We start from the raw sequence: 19,305 nt of genomic DNA on the forward strand, positions 1-19,305 counted from the left end.
TAATTGTTTAATTGATAGTTATGGTAATTGTATTAATTTATTTTCTGTAGCGGGTTGTAGGTTTATAGGGGAATTGGGTGGGAAATAAAGTAATTGTAATAAATTAAAATGTTTTTTTTATTGGTATTTTTTTAATTATTGTTAATTATTTTTCAATTATAAATTAATTCATTGTTAATTGGTAATTAATTTGTATTAATAGGTTATTATTTTTAAGTAATTATTTTTTATTTGTATTTTTTATTTTTTTATTCTTATATTATATTAAATTGGTAATTACTTTTAATTAATTTGTAATTGGTATTTATATTTAATAGATTTTTATTTATATATGATGTGTTTACTTTCCCTACTGTTGCACTCTTTGGAGTGGGAATAGTCATTTTTACCCTCCCGCTATCCAACGCTTTCCCTACTGTTGCACTCACTGGAGTGGGAATAGTTATTTTTACCCCTACGCTATCCAACGTTTTCCCTACTGTTGCACTCTCTGGAGTGGGAATAGTAATTTTTACCCCTATGCTATCCAACACTTTCCCTACTGTTGTACTCTCTGGAGTGGGAATAGTAATTTTTACCCTCCCACTATCCAACGCTTTCCCTACTGTTCCACTCCGTGGAGTGGGAATAGTAATTTTTACTCCTACGCTATACAACGCTTTCCCTACTGTTGCACTCCCTGGAGTAGGAATAGTAATTTTAACCCTCCCGCTATCCAACGCTTTCCCTACTGTAGCACTCTTTGGAGTGGGAATAGTAATTTTTACCCTCCCGCTATCCAACGCTTTCCCTACTGTTGCACTCCCTGGAGTGGGAATAGTAATTTTTACCCCTAAGCTATCCAACGCTTTCCCTACTGTTGCATTCTCTGGAGTGGGAATAGTCATTTTTACCCTCCCGCTATCCAACGCTTTCCCTACTGTTGCACTCACTGGAGTGGGAATAGTTATTTTTACCCCTACGCTATCCAACGTTTTCCCTACTGTTTCACTCTCTGGAGTGGGAATAGTAATTTTTACCCCTACGCTATCCAACACTTTCCCTACTGTTGTACTCTCTGGAGTGGGAATAGTAATTTTTACCCTCCCACTATCCAACGCTTTCCCTACTGTTCCACTCCGTGGAGTGGGAATAGTAATTTTTACCCCTACGCTATACAACGCTTTCCCTACTGTTGCACTCCCTGGAGTAGGAATAGTAATTTTAACCCTCCTGCTTTCCAACGCTTTCCCTACTGTAGCACTCTTTGGAGTGGGAATAGTAATTTTTACCCTCCCGCTATCCAACGCTTTCCCTACTGTTGCACTCCCTGGAGTGGGAATAGTAATTTTTACCCCTACGCTATCCAACGCTTTCTCTACTGTTGCACTCACTGGAGTGGTAATTGTAAATGTTACCCTCCTGCTATACTACGGTACAAATATTGTATATTTTTTATTGATATTATGTTTATATATATGTATTAAAAAATTAAATTGTATGTTTATTTATTTTTAACTTACATTAGTTATTTATTTTAAGTATGTTTAAGTTAATTATATTCTTTATTTCATTACTTTTACATTACTTTTAAGATATTATAAAAATTCGATATTTTGACTAACTATATTTTTTACAACGATAGTTTTGATTCGATATTTTTGTTTTTGCCTGTTTGGAGATAGGAAGTCGATATTTTGGTATTCTATATTTTTTACTCGATATTTTGCTACGTCGATATTTATGTTATTGATATTATGTCAGTGATCCGTTTCTAAGTGCTGTACATAGCAGATGTTATTGTTACCCAGTTGACAGTGCTCACATTATCGAACTAGGGTGGACGGCTGTGTCCACCTTGGTGCGATTCAAACTTTTGATCCTTGGAGCCCTGTATTTCTTGGTGACCATGGTTAAAATCACTATGGCAACCTTCTACAACACCTTAGTGTTCCTTATTGTGTTACAGTAGATGACAGTTTCTGATGCCATGTATCATTCTGATGAAATATAATCACTTACGAAATGAAAGCTTCTGTTGGTCGAGTAGATCCCACCACGGTAAGATCCAGTTGCGCTTGTAAGATCTAAGCGATACAGCACCAATGCAGGCGCAGTGCAAGGGTTTTTCAAGAATTATATTTTCCTGGAAAACCAACCCAAGTAGCTCTCCAGAGTCATCAGTTAGTCTGACTTTTAACTGACTTCCAATTATTGCTTTTCTTTTGTTGACAGCTATAATCACTTATTTTTTTTGTTTTATTTAATTAAATATACATATATTTTGAACAAATCTATGCAAAGATTTTATGTACAAGTGTAAAACATAATTTTAGAACACATTTAATAAAACATGATTTGTGTACAAGTCTCTCAACATAGATTAGAAACATCAAGAATGCACACCCTAGGCCTAGGGTAAGGTACCCGAGTCGACTTTTTTATGGGCATTTTCTCTTTATCTCCACAGCATCTCTTAATTCATGACCCTTCTGACATCTTCACTCCAAATCGTATTCCAGTTCTGTCCTAGAGGTGTGTATGTTAGCAATTTGGTTGATTTTGAGCTCTCTTTTTAGAGCAGTGATACTCAAAGTACGGCCCGGGGGCCGCTTGCGGCCCTCTTGACCTTAACACGTGGCCCCCATGGTGAACAGCAGCACGGGGTGCTGTTTACTTACTAGGGGTAAATATGCTGAAAAACAATGTTAAATAAATGGCCACGTTTTTCTTTACAGGTTAACTGGCATTATGAAGGAACTAAGGGGGTGTACTGCACCACTTAACTTTAGGAACAACTTTATTTTGAAAGACATCTTTCAACAAATGTGTAAAAATCAGATTTTTCTTCAAAATTCAAAACAATTGGGTTGCTAATATATGTGGACAACATTATAATCAAACAGGAGACTATTTTGTACAGCACACATTCTGAACTTGTGTATTTCAAGGTCCTCTTATGAAGAAAATGGTTGCACAGTGAAATGAAAATTGCCTAGGATCACACAGCTTGGGCAAGGGAAAAGCTGGGATTGATCCCAGGTTTTCTGGTTTCACGTTGCACACTTCAGCCACTAGATGTACATGCTTCGCTTCCCCTACGACCACCTTACCCAATCCACCAAGACTCCCACCACCACCCGGCTGGCATCAGAACGGCCCTCTGTCACACCATGGACCATACTTTGTGGCCCGTAGGCAAATGTTTGCGAGTACCCATGTTCTAGAGCAATTATCGCTTTCATTGCCAAGTCAACACCCCCTGTTCACATGGAAACACTTGTGCTGTTTCTTGGCGTGTGTAACTAATAACTATGTTGAACTGATGTGGAAACTGATAATAGGAATGTATTACTTGTAGGGGAGCAGTGTTAAGAACTCACTGAAGACGGTGCACAGTCAAAAAGAGGAGAAGCACTCCTTTTGCTGCTGGGCACATGGCTGAGTATCCACACTCCTTAGACTGCTTTGGCAGCTCTGTGCTCCTTTTTCACCCAGAGGGGAGTTCCGTGAGCTGCTGGACTGCCAAGCAGGGGAAGTGGCAGTGGCAGTGGCAGGGCAGTGTCAGTGTCAGTGTCAGTGTCAGTGGCATGGCAGTGGCAGGGCAGTGTCAGTGTCAGTGTCAGTGGAAGTGTCAGTGTCAGTGGCAGGGCAGTGTCAGTTTCAGTGTCAGTGGCATGGCAGTGGCAGTGGCAGCGGAAGTGGCAGTGGCATGGCAGTGGCAGGGCAGTGGCAGGGGCAGTGGCAGTGGCAGTGGCAGGGCAGTGTCAGTGGCAGGGCAGTGGCAGGGCAGTGTCAGTGGCAGTGGCAGTGGCATGGCAGTGGCAGTGGCAGTGGCATGGCAGTGGCAGGGCAGTGGCAGGGGCAGTGGCAGGGGCAGTGGCAGTGCCAGTGGCAGGGCAGTGGCAGTGGCAGTGGCAGGGCAGTGGCAGTGTCAGTGGCATGGCAGTGGCAGTGGCAGTAGAAGTGGCAGTGGCATGGCAGTGGCAGGGCAGTGGCAGGGGCAGTGGCAGTGGCAGTGGCAGTGGCAGGGCAGTGGCAGTGGCAGGGCAGTGGCAGTGGCAGTGGCAGTGGCAGGGCAGTGGCAGTGGCGTGGCAGTGGCAGTGGCAGGGCAGTGGCAGGGCAGTGGCAGGGCAGTGGCAGTGACAGTGGCAGTGGCAGGGCAGTGGCTGTGGCAGTGGCTGTGGCAGTGGCGTGGCAGTGGCAGTGGCAGGGCAGTGGCAGGGCAGTGGCAGTGACAGTGGCAGTGGCAGGGCAGTGTCAGTGGCAGGGCAGTGTCAGTGGCAGTGTCAGTGGCAGTGTCAGTGGCAGGGCAGTGGCAGTGGCAGTGGCGTGGCAGTGGCGTGGAAGTGGCAGTGGCAGTGGCAGTGGCAGTGGCGTGGCAGTGGCAGTGACAGTGGCAGGGCAGTGGCAGGGCAGTGGCAGTGACAGTGGCAGTGGCAGTGGCAGGGCAGTGTCAGTGGTAGTGGCAGTGACAGTGGCAGGGCAGTGTCAGTGGCAGGGCAGTGTCAGTGGCAGTGTCAGTGGCAGTGGCAGTGTCAGTGGCAGGGCAGTGACAGTGGCAGTGGCAGGGCAGTGGCAGGGCAGTGGCAGGGCAGTGGCTGTGGCAGTGGCTGTGGCAGTGGCGTGGCAGTGGCAGTGACAGTGGCAGGGCAGTGGCAGGGCAGTGGCAGTGACAGTGGCAGTGGCAGGGCAGTGTCAGTGGCAGGGCAGTGTCAGTGGCAGTGGCAGTGGCAGTGTCAGTGGCAGGGCAGTGGCAGGGCAGTGTCAGTGGCAGTGGCGTGGCAGTGGCGTGGAAGTGGCAGTGGCAGTGGCAGTGGCGTGGCAGTGGCAGTGACAGTGGCAGGGCAGTGGCAGGGCAGTGGCAGTGACAGTGGCAGTGGCAGGGCAGTGGCAGTGGCAGGGCAGTGTCAGTGGTAGTGTCAGTGGCAGTGTCAGTGGCAAGGCAGTGGCAGGGCAGTGGCAGTGGCAGTGGCAGTGGCAGTGGCAGTGGCGTGGAAGTGGCAGTGGCAGTGGCAGTGGCGTGGCAGTGGCGTGGAAGTGGCAGTGGCAGTGGCAGGGAAGTGGCATTGACAGTGGCAGTGACAGTGTCAGTGGCAGGGCAGTGGCAGGGCAGTGGCAGTGGCAGTGGCAGGGCAGTGGCAGTGGCAGTGGCAGGGCAGTGGCAGTGGCAGGGCAGTGGCAGTGGCAGGGCAGTGGCAGTGGCAGTGACAGTGGCAGTGGCAGTGGCAGGGCAGCGGCAGTGGCAGTGGCAGGGCAGTGGCAGTGGCAGGGCAGTGGCAGTGGCAGGGCAGTGGCAGTGGCAGTGGCAGTGGCAGTGGCAGGGCAGCGGCAGTGGCAGTGGCAGGGCAGTGGCAGTGGCAGGGCAGTGGCAGGGCAGTGGCAGTGGCAGGGCAGTGGCAGGGCAGTGGCAGGGGCAGTGGCAGGGCAGTGGCAGTTCTTTGCAATCCAGAGTGGAACGCAAAATGTCAAACTTGTTCTTCTTTGTTTACGAAACAAACACCATAACTTTCTGAAAAGTGATGTGAGCAAAGCTTATAACCCCTAGCCCTTCCAAACATGGTTGTCTACCTGCAGGATGTTATTCGAGGTTTCCAATGTAAGAGGAAGTAGAATCTTTTCCTGTGATGTCAGTTCCTAGTTGAATCATATGTAAAGGAGGCAATCAAGAGAGGAGGATGCATCACAACACATCTGTTCCCTTATTGTTCATCACGTTCTCCACTACTTTGCTACTATTCTTATCCCAGATTTCTGCTTCTAGCGGATCAATCTTCTTCTAGATTCTTTACCTGGAATTCTTGCTTCACTTTTTTCTTCTTCCTGATGTTGAGGGGAGTTTGGTGAACTACTGATTGTTTCAGTATTTTTCTTCATTTTCAGTCAAGAGCAGAACTGCCAAGGAGGTGTTCTTTCCAAACTGGGGTCCTTTGAAGCAGAAAGTTGGCCCCCTTCATGTATACTGTTCTGTGCAGGGTGGCACCGTTGCCCATGAGGTGTTGTTTTGCCACTGCCATTGACTGCCTAGGGTGTTTGTTCACACAATATTGTCCCTGCCCTAGGAGCTCACTGATATCAGTGTCCAGGGGGTCCTTGTTTTTCATAAACCGTTGCCCATGAGAACAGTCATTCTTACCACTGGAAATCAAAAAGGACCCGCAACAGACCTTCTCAGCATCCAGTCTTTGAACGAATGCGGTGTTTATGAGCTAAAATCAATGTGACAAGAATATCTGATAATCGAAGGAGGAATTGCAGGAAGGACTGTCATTGCAAACCTTAGAGAGGCGACTCTAGATACACGTCGAGAGAGTGTCTGCAGGTGACCCTAAGTCCTGTGGATGGCAACAGCAAATGCATCCGCAGCCCAGAAGTTGGGAAGTGCTGGATCCAAATATTCTGTGATTGGGAGAGAGTTGATAGCTTGCGTCTGGGTGGTACCAAAGGTCAAGAGTTTAATGTGGGGTAGACAGGATGAGCACAACACGGATCATGAACCTCCTGTTAGCATTCTTATGGGTGGGGAAAGTGGGAATGTCTCTGAAAGAGGGACAAACTTATCTTGTACATTAAATGAACGGCTGGACACCCACCAAGAAGAATGAATGTTTTACTCACTACATCTGGTGAAAGATGCCTAGAGGATAAAAAGGTGGAGGAGACTGATTTGCTTTTGGCATGGCTAGATAATCAAAGTAATGCTTTGCATGCTTTAGCTGTGAGTAAGTGACTGCAAGCATCTTAAGAAGATGAACAGAATTGGGAGGTTAAGAAACTGTTGGGAATAATTGGCCAAAATAGTCACTGAGCATCACCTGCAACATACAGCAAGATGAGTTGTCCTGAGAAAATACATTGATTGTTCGTTCCATCTACTGAGCTAAGAAGCGCCTTCGTTGGTTCAGCTCTTGAAGAACCTGCTGGTATCATTGTTACAAAAGAGACTGAAGCTTTCCATTAAGATGAATGTTATGAAATGCCTATTGTGCAAACCATCAAACAATCCCATGACAGTGCAGGTGTGTGTTGGCACCCTTCCAGGTGCCTGAGGGATGCTCATCAAAGCTCAGTATAGATATTGTTGGCCCAATAAAAGAGTTGCCAGCAAACAAAGAATTTGCCATAATCTTTGGCTATTAAATTACATTTCCAGACCTACTACAGAGAGAGTTAACTAGTTCTTAACATAGGGCTTTCAAAGGGAGTGTTCCAGGAACTGATAGCAATGTCCATTTCCGGTCAGCAGATGGATTCCTGGAAGGTGAAAGGGCCTTGCTAGCTTCCGGGAGAGATTGAAGACCTGGATATTTCCCCTATAACTGAGTCTGAGGCGGGTTGTAAGTTAGCAGACGTTCTAGTGCTGCGATATCCCTTCGGGATGAATGTCACGCTCTACAAATACCTTAAATATAAATAAGGAAAGAAATAATGAAAAATATCTAAGTTTATCTATACCAACCCCAAGCAATGAGCAGGTAGAGCGCATCATCAAGATCATTAAAGAATCTAGCCAGTTGGTCCATATTGGCAAGGTTCCTCTTGCTAATGAGACCCTGACTGCACGCGTGTGGGCCTATTGACCAACCCCTTCATACCACCACAGAGAAGACTCCCTTGGGATTATTAAATGGAATTTTTGCAATGTTTAGGCTGTGTTTACATGCAGTCTGAGACTAGAAGTTGGAGCAATGCACTATAGGATATCTGAAGCGTGAAATGCATCATAATGTGCAGGTGCAGTAGGATGTGTGGAGGCGGTACTGCGATTGCTGGAGGATTGTGACAATAATGACGAGGGCTGTGGGTGGCTTTGTGTATATGGCCATGATGGGAGCGGATCACTTCATTTGAAGGTCCAGGTGGGTCAAAGAGGTTCCACTTTGAGTCATGATTGTGTTACCACCATTGGACCTGCCGATGCCCGAAGTGGAGGCAGTGATGCTGCTGCATCTAATACCAATGATAATGACGCTGAGAAACCTACTAAGAAAACCAGCAAAGTGCAGAGAGCCGGAACTAGAATAGAGGAGTTGGTTGTTGATCTGGTTGTTGATGGTGGAAGGCTAGATGATGGGTGTTCAAAGAGCTTTAGCTTTCCTTCGCTGGTGGTTTGCTTAATGAATTTACGTTTACATGAAAACAGAGACAATGTAATGTCCTAAATTAATTATCGTTATATCCAAATCAAATTCAAAAGATCTTTATTTCGGTAAAATTTTTACCATAAAAGACGTTTAAAACATATATTTTAAAAACTGTGTTGCATAAAAGTTTGTACAGTATAAAATCAGACATTAACACAGACCCATGTTACGCTGCCATGTCCTTAGTACAGTAGGGTCAGTTGCCGGCCCTAAGGCATTTCCTTCTGAGACACCAGATAGCACCCAAGTATTTGGCCACTGCAAACACAATGTAATCAGTCAGATTAGTTTTCAAAACTCTGTGAGCAGCCAAACACTTCACAAATCCCAGACTTCTGCATAAAGGAACTATCCATTGCTTGCGAATCTCTCGGTAAGCAGGACAGAAAAAAAGAATGTGAAGTTCAGATTCGTCGGAGGTTCTGCATGCTGGACAGATACTAGTTGAATCTTTGCTCCATTTGCTTGTGAGTGATCGAATAGGGAGCGACCCATGTCTCCACTGCAGGTATAGTTTCCTGAGCAAAGGAGGATGCACTTTATCTAGGGTTGTTTCAAAATTATAAGTGTCCTTGAAGGATATGAAGGAGTATGTCAATGAACCAGGTTTTTGATGGTTAAAAAGGTCCAGTAATTTACTATCGTGGTATGCCTTGGCTAATTCCTTTTTGGGGATGAGTGGGCAAGTAGCCAGAGGATCAGACCACATCTTAGAAAGTCCCAGACCCTCCTGTTCTGAATTAATGAATTTGAGCCACTTAATTTTTCCAGCATTCGGCATGGCAAGCACCTCCTGTAGTCCCTGTCTATAGCTAGCCAGTTCTGGGGTTGCCCACAATCTATGCCAGTAGGCCAGCGGGCGAAAGGCCAATTCATCGTCTAGCGGACGAAGCCCCAGGTCCAACCTAAGGGGGACTAGGGGCGTGCTAGGGGGGAGTCCTACAACCCTTCGAATGAATTTATTCTCCTCTTTCAGGAGATCTGATGTACCTACGTGACCCCAGAGTTCGCACCCATACATGGCCGCTCCCCTGGCCTGTGTCTTGTAAATCTGCATCGGAGGACCTATGGGCCTGATTGATGATTTGTTGTTCGCCAGAAGGTTCATGATGCCCCCCGAGTATTGGATCAGTTTGAGGAGAGCTTTCTCCTGGTGCGTGTTCCAGGACAGTTTGTCGTTTAACACGACACCAAGATACTCAAAGGTTTTCACCCTCTCAAGTCTACTTTGTCCAATTCTGGGGCTGAAGCGGAATTTCGGTGGGGGATTGAAGACCATGAATTTGGTCTTTAAGGTGTTAATTTCTAGACCATGGCCCTCACAGAAGTCCGCAAAGCCGCCAAGGACACGCTGGATGCCCGTTGCGGACTTTGATAGCAGCAGGGTGTCATCGGCAAACATAATGGCCGGCACCCTTTCACGTGCGCTATATAAATCGCAATACAATACATACAAACCAGCCAGTTTTGGAGCGTCAGAGTTGGTGACCCCATTTAGGTGAGAGATGACCCCGTTGACATAGAGGCAAAACAGGGTCGGTGCAAGCACACAACCCTGTCTTACCCCCCTGCCAACGGGGAACCTCTTGGACAGTACCCCCATCCTGCCACATCTCACCTGTGCAAAATTGGCACTGTGAAGACGAACTATCATCTTCAACAGACCCCCAGGGACGCCCAATTTGGCCAGCACCTCCCAGAGCTTTTTCCGGGGGACCAGGTCAAAGGCCGCCCTCAGGTCCACGAATACAGTGTAGAGGCTGCCACCCTCGAGCTGCACCGTTTTCCAAAAAATGAGGACAAGCCGAAAGACCTGGTCTATGGTTGAGACCTACTCCCTAAAGCCTGCTTGGAAGGGACTCAGGATATTACAATCCCTTATCCATTCCAGCAGGCGATTCAGCAACAGCTTGGCAAACAGTTTTTGTGACACGTCAATCAGGCTTATTGGCCTATAGTTGGCCGGGAGCAGAGGTGATCCCTTCTTAAAGATTGGGACTATCTCTGCCCCCGGCCATGTCGGGGGGATTGGCATGCCATTCAGGATTGAATTAAACAACACCCTGAGGTACGGTGCCCAGATCTTGGGTTCATGTTTGTAGAGGTCGCCAGGCAGCCTATCAAGCCCTGGCGCCTTTCCAGCAGCCAGGGCCGTGATTGCCATGGTAACCTCCACCACACTGAAACCATCCATGGGGGCTACACTTTCTGTGGGTAGGTGCATTATGTCTTCTGGTGAGGTCATCAATTGGTCACTGTTATGTGCTTTGTATAGGTTTTTAAAATGTTCCTCCCAGACAAGGGGTGCTATGTTAGCTTCTACTGCTACAAGCGGTTCAGCTGAGCCATGCTTAACGATTTGCCAGAAAGTTCGGGCATCTCGAGATGCAAGGGCGGCTGTCATTTCGATCCAGTTTCCCTCATCCCATTCTACTTTGGCAGAGCGAAGGACTGATTTGTAAGCTAATCGCTTTTCCTTGATTTTGCTTGGGGTATCTCTTATTTTAAGAGATTCTAATAGTGTGGCTTTCGCTCTCCTGCAGGAAGCGTTGAACCATGTGACTCTTTTCTGCTTAGGCTTCTTTGGCCTGGCCACCGGGTTCAGCACTTCTGCCAGGTTGGTGCATAATTCAGAGTGAATAGCACCAAGCTCATTCAGTTGTGCAGGGTTAGAAAGGGAGGGAGTAGTTACCTCGACTTTTCCTGGAGGAGGGGATTATGAATCATTGACTAGTTGGTGCATGCAACCCTCAACCTTTTCTAGGGCAGGGACGACTATCGCGTACAGCCTCTGGATGTTAGACGGACTTTCCAGCAATTTTACCCATTTAATTCTACGTCTATTGCTGGAAAGTGCTAGATCCACCTGGTGTACTGGATTTTCTTCTACCAGGGCCGTATGTGACCCCTGGACCTCAAATCTTAATGAAAGTGGGTTGTGGACACTATCGGATCTGGAAATTACTCCAAAGTCCTTCACTTTGCCCCAATCCCTTACTGAGACCATGATATAATCAATGCGTGACTCATGACCAGGTCTATTAAAAGTGTATTTTAGTGGGATATCCCCTTTTATTCGCCCATTGCAGGCCCTCAGCGAGTAGCTGAGCGTGAGAGACGTTATTTGGGTTGCAAGAGGTGTCCAGGCCTTTAACAGGGGAGCAATATATCCTTAAAAGTCACTCTACTCTTTTTTTTAACATTGACCGAGACTTTCCTCATTAAAATGTATGTCTAATTGACTGGAACTCTTGAGCCAATTTTCAAAGTGCACTTCTCACTTATTAATTCACCATCACTGTTCTTCCCTCAAAAATCCCAGCTCTGCTGTAATCAGGCGTCGCAGCACACCCTGGAAGCACACAGCGACCAGGGTGGGAACCCAACGATGAAGCATGTCACCTACTAGGTAGGTGAGTGAGGGTTCTTTTAAAACACGCTATGTGTTCCAAGGCAGTGCACCCTTAAAAATCCATGATAAAGTGGTTATAGGTGCAGTAGCGGATGAAATAGGAGATCTGTTCTCACTTTATTATATTAATTATTTGGGAAGACAAATGGGTCTTGACTCTTGCTTCCCACTCTCCTGTTGATGTTGACTTTAGTCCTAATGTGGTGCTTCCCTTTAGCAAACCAGGGTTTCTGTTTAGACTCACCCACCACTCCTTTCAGTTTCAGCTGTGATGCCAGAATTTCATGCTCTGTCTCAAGAAGGCCCCTGCCACTGTTCTAGACACAGTTTTACGTCCTCCTAACCACTCTTGGGAGTTTGTTCCACCTGGCAAAATTCACGAATTTTGGTTGAATCATCTTGCAATTTTCAGTTGGGGAGGATTATATGGCTGATATATTAATATATTAATGAATCTTTGAAGAAAGTTTGTTTTCGTACAGTTCAGTTGGCCGAACATTGGGACTTCTAGGCACCTCAATTTAGCAAAGTCTTTTAATAGTGTGTTTAGAAGTTCACATATATATATATATATATATATATATATATATATATATATATATATATATATATATATATATATATATATATATATATTGAATAAACATTTCTACTGTTAACTCTCTACGTGATTGATTTTGAATGTGGCGAGTGAATAGTTTGGTATGCTAGTGTTGTTTCCCAAAGGGAATTTATTTTAGACCTAGTGTCAATTTGGTATCCTGTCCCTTTGGAGAGTAGGACCCCTCTCTCTTTTTTTCGAGACATCCCATAATATCTACATTCTGGGTAAGTTTCTGTATTGGAGGCTCCAGAGGCAGAACAAACAACACCGGGGACAAGTTGCATCTCTGCCTCGTGTTTCGCGTTAGGGCGACCTATTGAGTTTACTTTACAATTTGTGAAAATACATGACTTTTTTTAACTGTTAGGCCCAGGTCAGCGTTATTTAGCACTTATTTGTAGGAGACCTCAGTCCACCCAGTAACTAAGTATATTTCAATGTTTTTGTAATCATAAATCTTCCTAGCCTGCTTGTCTAGGCTTTGATAGTTTAATCGTCCGGCTACCTGGGAATTAATGATTTTCCTGTCTCCGACTTTGCCCCTGGGGGCTGTAGGACTGGTCCCATAAGGAGGCATTTGCTAATACATAGTATGACTGTTTATTATGATGTTAAGAGGGTGACAATATCAGCTTTGGCCAGAATGGTCATTGAAGTATGTGAAGCTACTTTGAAATTGATTGTTTGGTGTTAGATAACAGTTTACTTTTTACTGTTGAACAGTGAACTTAGTGCACTGAAAAGTTGAGCCATAGTTAAGCAAGTGTCATTCTAAACGTCCAGAGAGTTGCAGCTTCAGCGCTGACCCTGCGAACCAACTCAAGTGTGACCATGTGCCACAGATCAACAAGAAAGGAAAACTGCGACTAAACAACTCAAGGAAAATATGAAGCCATGTGGCTCGAGCTTCAGTATCCAAAACCACCAGTGTCAGATTGAATCTGAAACCCACAGAAGAACAGATCCGCAGCTACAGGCAGTGTATGTCTAGATACAAGCCCGTCGACGGGTTGTGCTCTCTTTCCACTAGTGAGAGTTGACGCGTAGTGCTCTCTTACTGCTAGCGATAGGTGATGCGTTGTGCTCTCTTACTGCTAGCGATAGGTGATGCGTTGTGCTCTCTTACTGCTTGCGATAGGTGATGCGTTGTGCTCTCTTACTGCTAGCGATAGGTGATGCGTTGTGCTCTCTTACTGCTAGCGATAGTTGATGCATTGTGCTCTCTTACTGCTAGCGATAGTTGACGCGTTGTGCTCTCTTACTGCTAGCGATAGTTGACGCGTAGTGCTCTCTTACTGCTAGCGATAGGTGATGCGTTGTGCTCTCTTACTGCTTGCGATAGGTGATGCGTTGTGCTCTCTTACTGCTAGCGATAGGTGATGCGTTGTGCTCTCTTACTGCTAGCGATAGTTGATGCATTGTGCTCTCTTACTGCTAGCGATAGTTGACGCGTTGTGCTCTCTTATTGCTAGAGATAGTTGATGCGTTGTGCTCTCTTTCCACTAGTGAAAGTTGACGCGTAGTGCTCTCTTACTGCTAGCGATAGGTGACGCGTTGTGCTCTCTTACTGATAGCGATAATCAAAGCATTGTGCTCTCTTACTGCCAGCGATAGTTGACACGTTGTGCTCTCTTACTGTTCGCGATAGTTGACACGTTGTGCTCTCTTACTGCTAGCGATAGTTGACGCGTTGTGCTCTCTTACTGCTAGCGATAATTGACGCGTTGTGCTCTCTTACAGCTAGCGATAATCAAAGCATTGTGCTCTCTTACTGCTAGCGATAATCAAAGCATTGTGCTCTCTTACTGCTAGCGATAATCAAAGCATTGTGCTCTCTTACTGCTAGCGATAGTCAGCGCGTTGTGCTCTCTTACTGCTAGTGATAGTTGACGCGTTGTGCTCTCTTACTGATAGCGATAGTCAACGCGTTGTGCTCTCTTACTGCTAGCGATAGTTGACGCATTGTGCACTCTTACTGCTAGCGATAGTTGACGCGTTGTGCTCTCTTACTGATAGCGATAGTCAACGTGTTGTGCTCTCTTACTGCTAGCGATAGTTGGGGCGTTGTGCACTCTTACTGCTAGCGATAGTTGACGCGTTGTGCTCTCTTACTGATAGCGATAGTCAACGTGTTGTGCTCTCTTACTGCTAGCGATAGTTGACGGGTTGTGCTCTTTTACTTATAGTGAAAGTCGACGCGTTGTGCTCTCTTACTGCTAGCGATAGCAGTAAGAGAGCTGATTTACTGTGCTCTTTTACTGATAGTGATAGTCGACACGTTTTGCCTTCGTACCGCTGGTAATAGATGGCTTTCAGATGGTGACATCATGGCTCACAGTGGCGCTAGGTCCATAGACCTTGCATGTCCCTTGAGTAGATCATGGGTGTGAGACATATGGTTGTTAGACATACCCATTGGGTTTGGTGTTGGCTTATAGATGTCGTCTACAGGGAGATCAAAGCCGAATGCCGGGGAGTGAGATGTACTCATCTGTGTTAGAGTGTGATAAAGGGTGATCGTTGACGTCAAATCACCAAAATACTAGGGTTAGCGGAAGGGACAGCGCACACCCTTTAACCACAGATGATATTACTTTTTGGTGTCTCGGCGGCCTCCTATTTGCTGCTGAGCGGTTATGAGATGGATTGAGAGCAAACAATGCAGAAAGGAAGCTGGGATCTAGAAGCTGTTTTTGGACCCCTGAGACAAGTGGTAGCAAGGTCACTGCCCTGTGGGGGGCAAAAAGCAATCTAGGGGTTTAAGCCCTAATTGACATCCATCAACACTATGCCGCGCTCCTATCATTTCTTTCAGTATGGTTGCTGGTCATTCCTTGCTCTCATGGAGCAGGGCTGCCCCAGGATACAGCGGTGAGATGATGCCGCAGCCATAGGCCGCCACCTAGTGTTAGCGCCAAATTATTGGAAAAGGGGGCTGAAAAATACGGGGAGCACTGCAGCAGGCAACATGAAATGCACTTGAGATTGCACACAGGAATACAAGTCTGCATGATAGCAGCAACGTTTACGATTAGGATGTTTGTATTTTCTTAAAAGGTTGTTGCTAAGAAGAGGAGCTGTTTTTAATGTGTGTCACTGTTTCTGAAGTCGGTGTCTTGAAAAGATAAAAAACATAGCAGTGGTTTTCTAACGAAACTTTTTCAGAGTTCACTGGGAACACATGTGGTTCTCAAGATTATAAAACATTTGCTCTGTGTATCTGCGTCAAGAAGAGCACGAGGTTTGTTATGGAACATTTTTAAAATATTTATTTTCTTATGTGATGCTGTTGAAAGTGCTTCCAACCTATCCAAGCTATAATGCTTTTTAGAGTGCACGTATTTACATAACTGCTTTAATTTGCACACTGTTGGTACATATTTGATTATTCTTACCTATGGTTTCAATGGGTCATTTTCCAGCACATTACAGAACATAGAAATACTTTATGTAATACGTTTTAGTATATGGTCTGCTTCTGGAACGTTAATGTAAATTCCCAGCACATGCATATGACATGTTATCTTGCATTACTTATGAGCTGTAATTTACAAATCTAGCTACTGATGCCTTCCATTTGTGTTTTGCAATTGGAAGTGTCTGCTTTTACTGAGAAGTCGCAAAGGAACAGCGGTAATGTATTGCACTATACATGCCTGCTAATGTTGTAGGACAGGAGAGGAGCATTATTTCAATGAACTCAGGGGCCTATTTATGAAATAGAACACAGCCACCTTGCTGCTATGCACTGCTTGACAGAAAAGGACAGGAATGCGCCATATTTAAGGCTCTACATTGCGTTCCTGCCTGTTACGCTGCGCAGGCAACCTTTTGGCAGCCGAGCTGCAACACAGGCACCTTCCAGCACAAAAAGAATCCTGAGAAGCCTAGTCCTCTATTGATGTGTGCCGCAGTATCCGTCCAGTACGTATAGAAAAAGGAAGTAACGAGGAGAAATAAAGGTATTTCTCCTCGTTGTGCCTCTACTTGGAAGGAGTCTCTTTTTGCTGCATTTCCAGGTGTACTAGTTCTGGTAAATCTGGGAAAACCATGGGAGTTGTGTGGGAACGCCCACGCAGCTCCCATGGAACACCTTCCCAGGGCAGAGTAAGGCAACGCAGCGATGTATAATGTGCTCTAAACCTGTGCAGATATGCACATGTATAGTGTTTCCTTATAAATGGTATCCTAAGTTTATGTTCCAGCCACACCTGTGTTGGAATGTAGAACTGCTGGTAAGATCAGTTGCCAGCAGGTCTGAAGCTATGAAGATGAATGGTTCTGTGCTGCTTGGTTACACCTGCTAGTGTTTTATAGAGCTGCCTTGGATTCTCCTTTTTTTAACAATTGGCGACGATGAAGAAGGTGCTGGCTCCCAATCTCAGCACAGGAGTGGTACCGTTTTTAAAGGACCCTGTTTGCATTATAAGGCTTTCCATGGAATATTGTTGAAGCAAATTGAGCTGAATGGCAAGATTGGCAAGTCTGGACTGACTCAAAAGACCGAATTTAACTGAAAATACACTAAGAAAGTATAAGAGATTTACTCCTAAGGATCTCAATGAAAACGTTTACAATCGCTTCAGCTGGTAATTTGAGGTTTGGGACTCACAGCATTATTCAAGTGTGCCATGAGCATCTCCAATATGCAACAGAAACAATTGATGGACGGAACACTGGACAATGCAAACATTCACCTTCAGTCACAAGGATCTGGGTTTAATCCATCATTCTTTTGCTCACCGCACCACCCCAGTTTGGACCCAACCATATGCAAATCAGTCTTGTCCCTGAATCTCCAAAGCACATCAATATTGCTTGCTTGCAATGTGCGTCATGCGTACTGTGATGTATATTGTCACCGGACTATTACACTTCTCTTGGCCCTCGGAGGATCGCCACCTTCAAGTGGTTGAGGAGTTTGCATGTCTGAGTGACTCGGAGAGCCATGCTGGTGGACGCTTAGTTTCCTGGTAGTGTTGCCCAAGCTGGACAAGTCAAAGGGTGGAGACCAGACAAAGTGCGATCAACTGGTCCTCCAGGTTGGGCGAAAGGCGAATAATCTTGTCCCTTAAAACAGCAGCAAGTACTACTAAATCTTCCAGGCATGAGAGACTCCCAGAGTCTCTTCATGAGACATGCATGATTGACAGTTCTCCTATCCGCAAGAAAACTATTGACAGGATGACAGAAGTTCTGGTGGTCAAGTTATGTTATGTTATTAGGATTTATATAGCGCACAGATGACCCAGCAAAGGGGCGTCCCGGCGCTACCAGCATCATAAAACAACGACCAAATACCCGAACAGAGAAGAGCGCTAGAGAAAAGATATGGAGAACAAGTCCTAATACGAAGGAAAAAGGAAGGTTTTGATGGCAAGACCAGATTCGAATTGTGGAATGTACGGACTATGTGTGACGCAGAAAAGTTGTCTCAAGAACCGTCTGAGATGTGAAAAGGAAGGTCAAAGAACACCTGGAGGAGGAATATGGAAACAGAAGTGAAGGCCCTGAACCACAGCAGGAGCACTGTACACAAACTTGCTCAATAATAACAGATGTTTCATTGCTGCTCTACCTGCTAGTATGAATTTATTACCTACATGAAGGCCATTGAGGCCATTGAGGGTGGCAAAATGGTTACAGAAATGAAGAAAAACATATTTGTATACTGTTTAAAGTCAGAGGGCCAAGTGGTGATCAGAACAATTCCACACATCAAACCGCTAAAAAAGACAACAAGAGGACATTGATGGATTTAAAGAAGCAATATTAAGAATATTGGCAGGTTTAAGCCAAACTCAAGCATAGTGTGAAACAGATTTTAAATGTTGTACCTGAGCTCAAAAAGAAGGAGAATCTTTTGATATATTTCTTACAGTACTAAGAGCCCTTTCTATAACTTGTAATTTTGGGCCAATAACTGATGAAATTATTATAGATCAAAAAATTGTGCAAGTTATGAGTATGCATGTAATGAGTAAAATATTGAGGCATAACTATGAGTCATGGGAGATCCTAAGTTATACCATGCTATTACAACAGTTAAGGCGTTAGAACAATCTGAGATATGGATGCTGTCCGTGCAGAATAATAGGCACATGGAGTGTGGTGAAGAGGTATGCAGTGAAGGTTGAAGATACACTCCCTCGGGTGGTTTCTTTTGTTATAAAAACAAAAGAAAACTCAATTGTTTGTTATAGACGTAGAAGCTCAAGTCATGTTGCTTTATCATCACAATGTCCTGCAATGGGCAAAGAATGCAAGAATTGTGGGCGCATAGGGCATTTTGCTCATGTTTGATAGGAATTAAAGAAGAATGTGAATCACATAAAGGAAACATTTCTAGCATTAACAAGGGAGAATAATTGAGATGTTTGTGTGAGTGCAAGAAGGAAACTGAGGATAATAAAAGAATCAGCTTAGCCATAACAGACCCTAGCAAGGGTAAAGAGGAACTAAGGGTTTAAGGTGTTATATTTCATATCGGTACCCTGATATAGGTCTCAGGAACATCGTACACTTTCCCTACATCATCTTCCTGTCATTTCATATGAATGAGCCTTATAAGGACATAACTCCAAATAAGGACAGACTGCCTTGTATGGAAAACGCCTTATAAGGACTGTAGCCTTTTATGGACTAAACCTTTCACCTAGTTCCATGCTGAGGGTGGGTTTTTCCCAATCGATATTGCTAAGACGTCATCCTTAGCACATATGAATAATTTATGAGTACACTCTCCGGGAGGTACGCTTCGCCTCTCCCATCAACGCACAAGGTTTGTTCCCCAAAATCATCCTCATACTGAACAATGGGGAACCCACGCACATAGACTGTATAAATACAGCACCTCTTGCTATCAGAAAGCAGGAGGGAACCGAGACTTCAAGGCCAACACACTGACCAGAGACGCTGCAGCTCCGGCATGCCATCGCTCCAGGTGACAGTGCTCTGACAATCCCTTGCGGGGTGTCCAACTCATCAGAAAGCAGGAGGGAACCGAGACTTCAAGGCCAACACACTGACCAGAGACGCTGCAGCTCCGGCATGCCATCGCTCCAGGTGACAGTGCTCTGACAATCCCTTGCGGGATGTCCAACTCAAGTCCATGACGAAATCCCACACTCTCACTATTCAGGTATGGGGGTTCGACTAAAGCCTG

General features: G+C 45.3%; 1 protein-coding gene across 1 annotated transcript in view; it reads left to right on the forward strand.

Moving 5' to 3' along the window:
* The window catches only part of ANKRD53 (ankyrin repeat domain 53), a 116,747-nt gene that overhangs the window by 19,641 nt on the left and 77,801 nt on the right, over positions 1 to 19,305 (forward strand). The gene's annotated exons all lie outside the window — the stretch shown is intronic.

This window comes from Lissotriton vulgaris, chromosome 3_1 (assembly GCF_964263255.1).
Source record: "Lissotriton vulgaris chromosome 3_1, aLisVul1.2, whole genome shotgun sequence".
Taxonomy (NCBI): Eukaryota; Metazoa; Chordata; class Amphibia; order Caudata; family Salamandridae; genus Lissotriton; species Lissotriton vulgaris.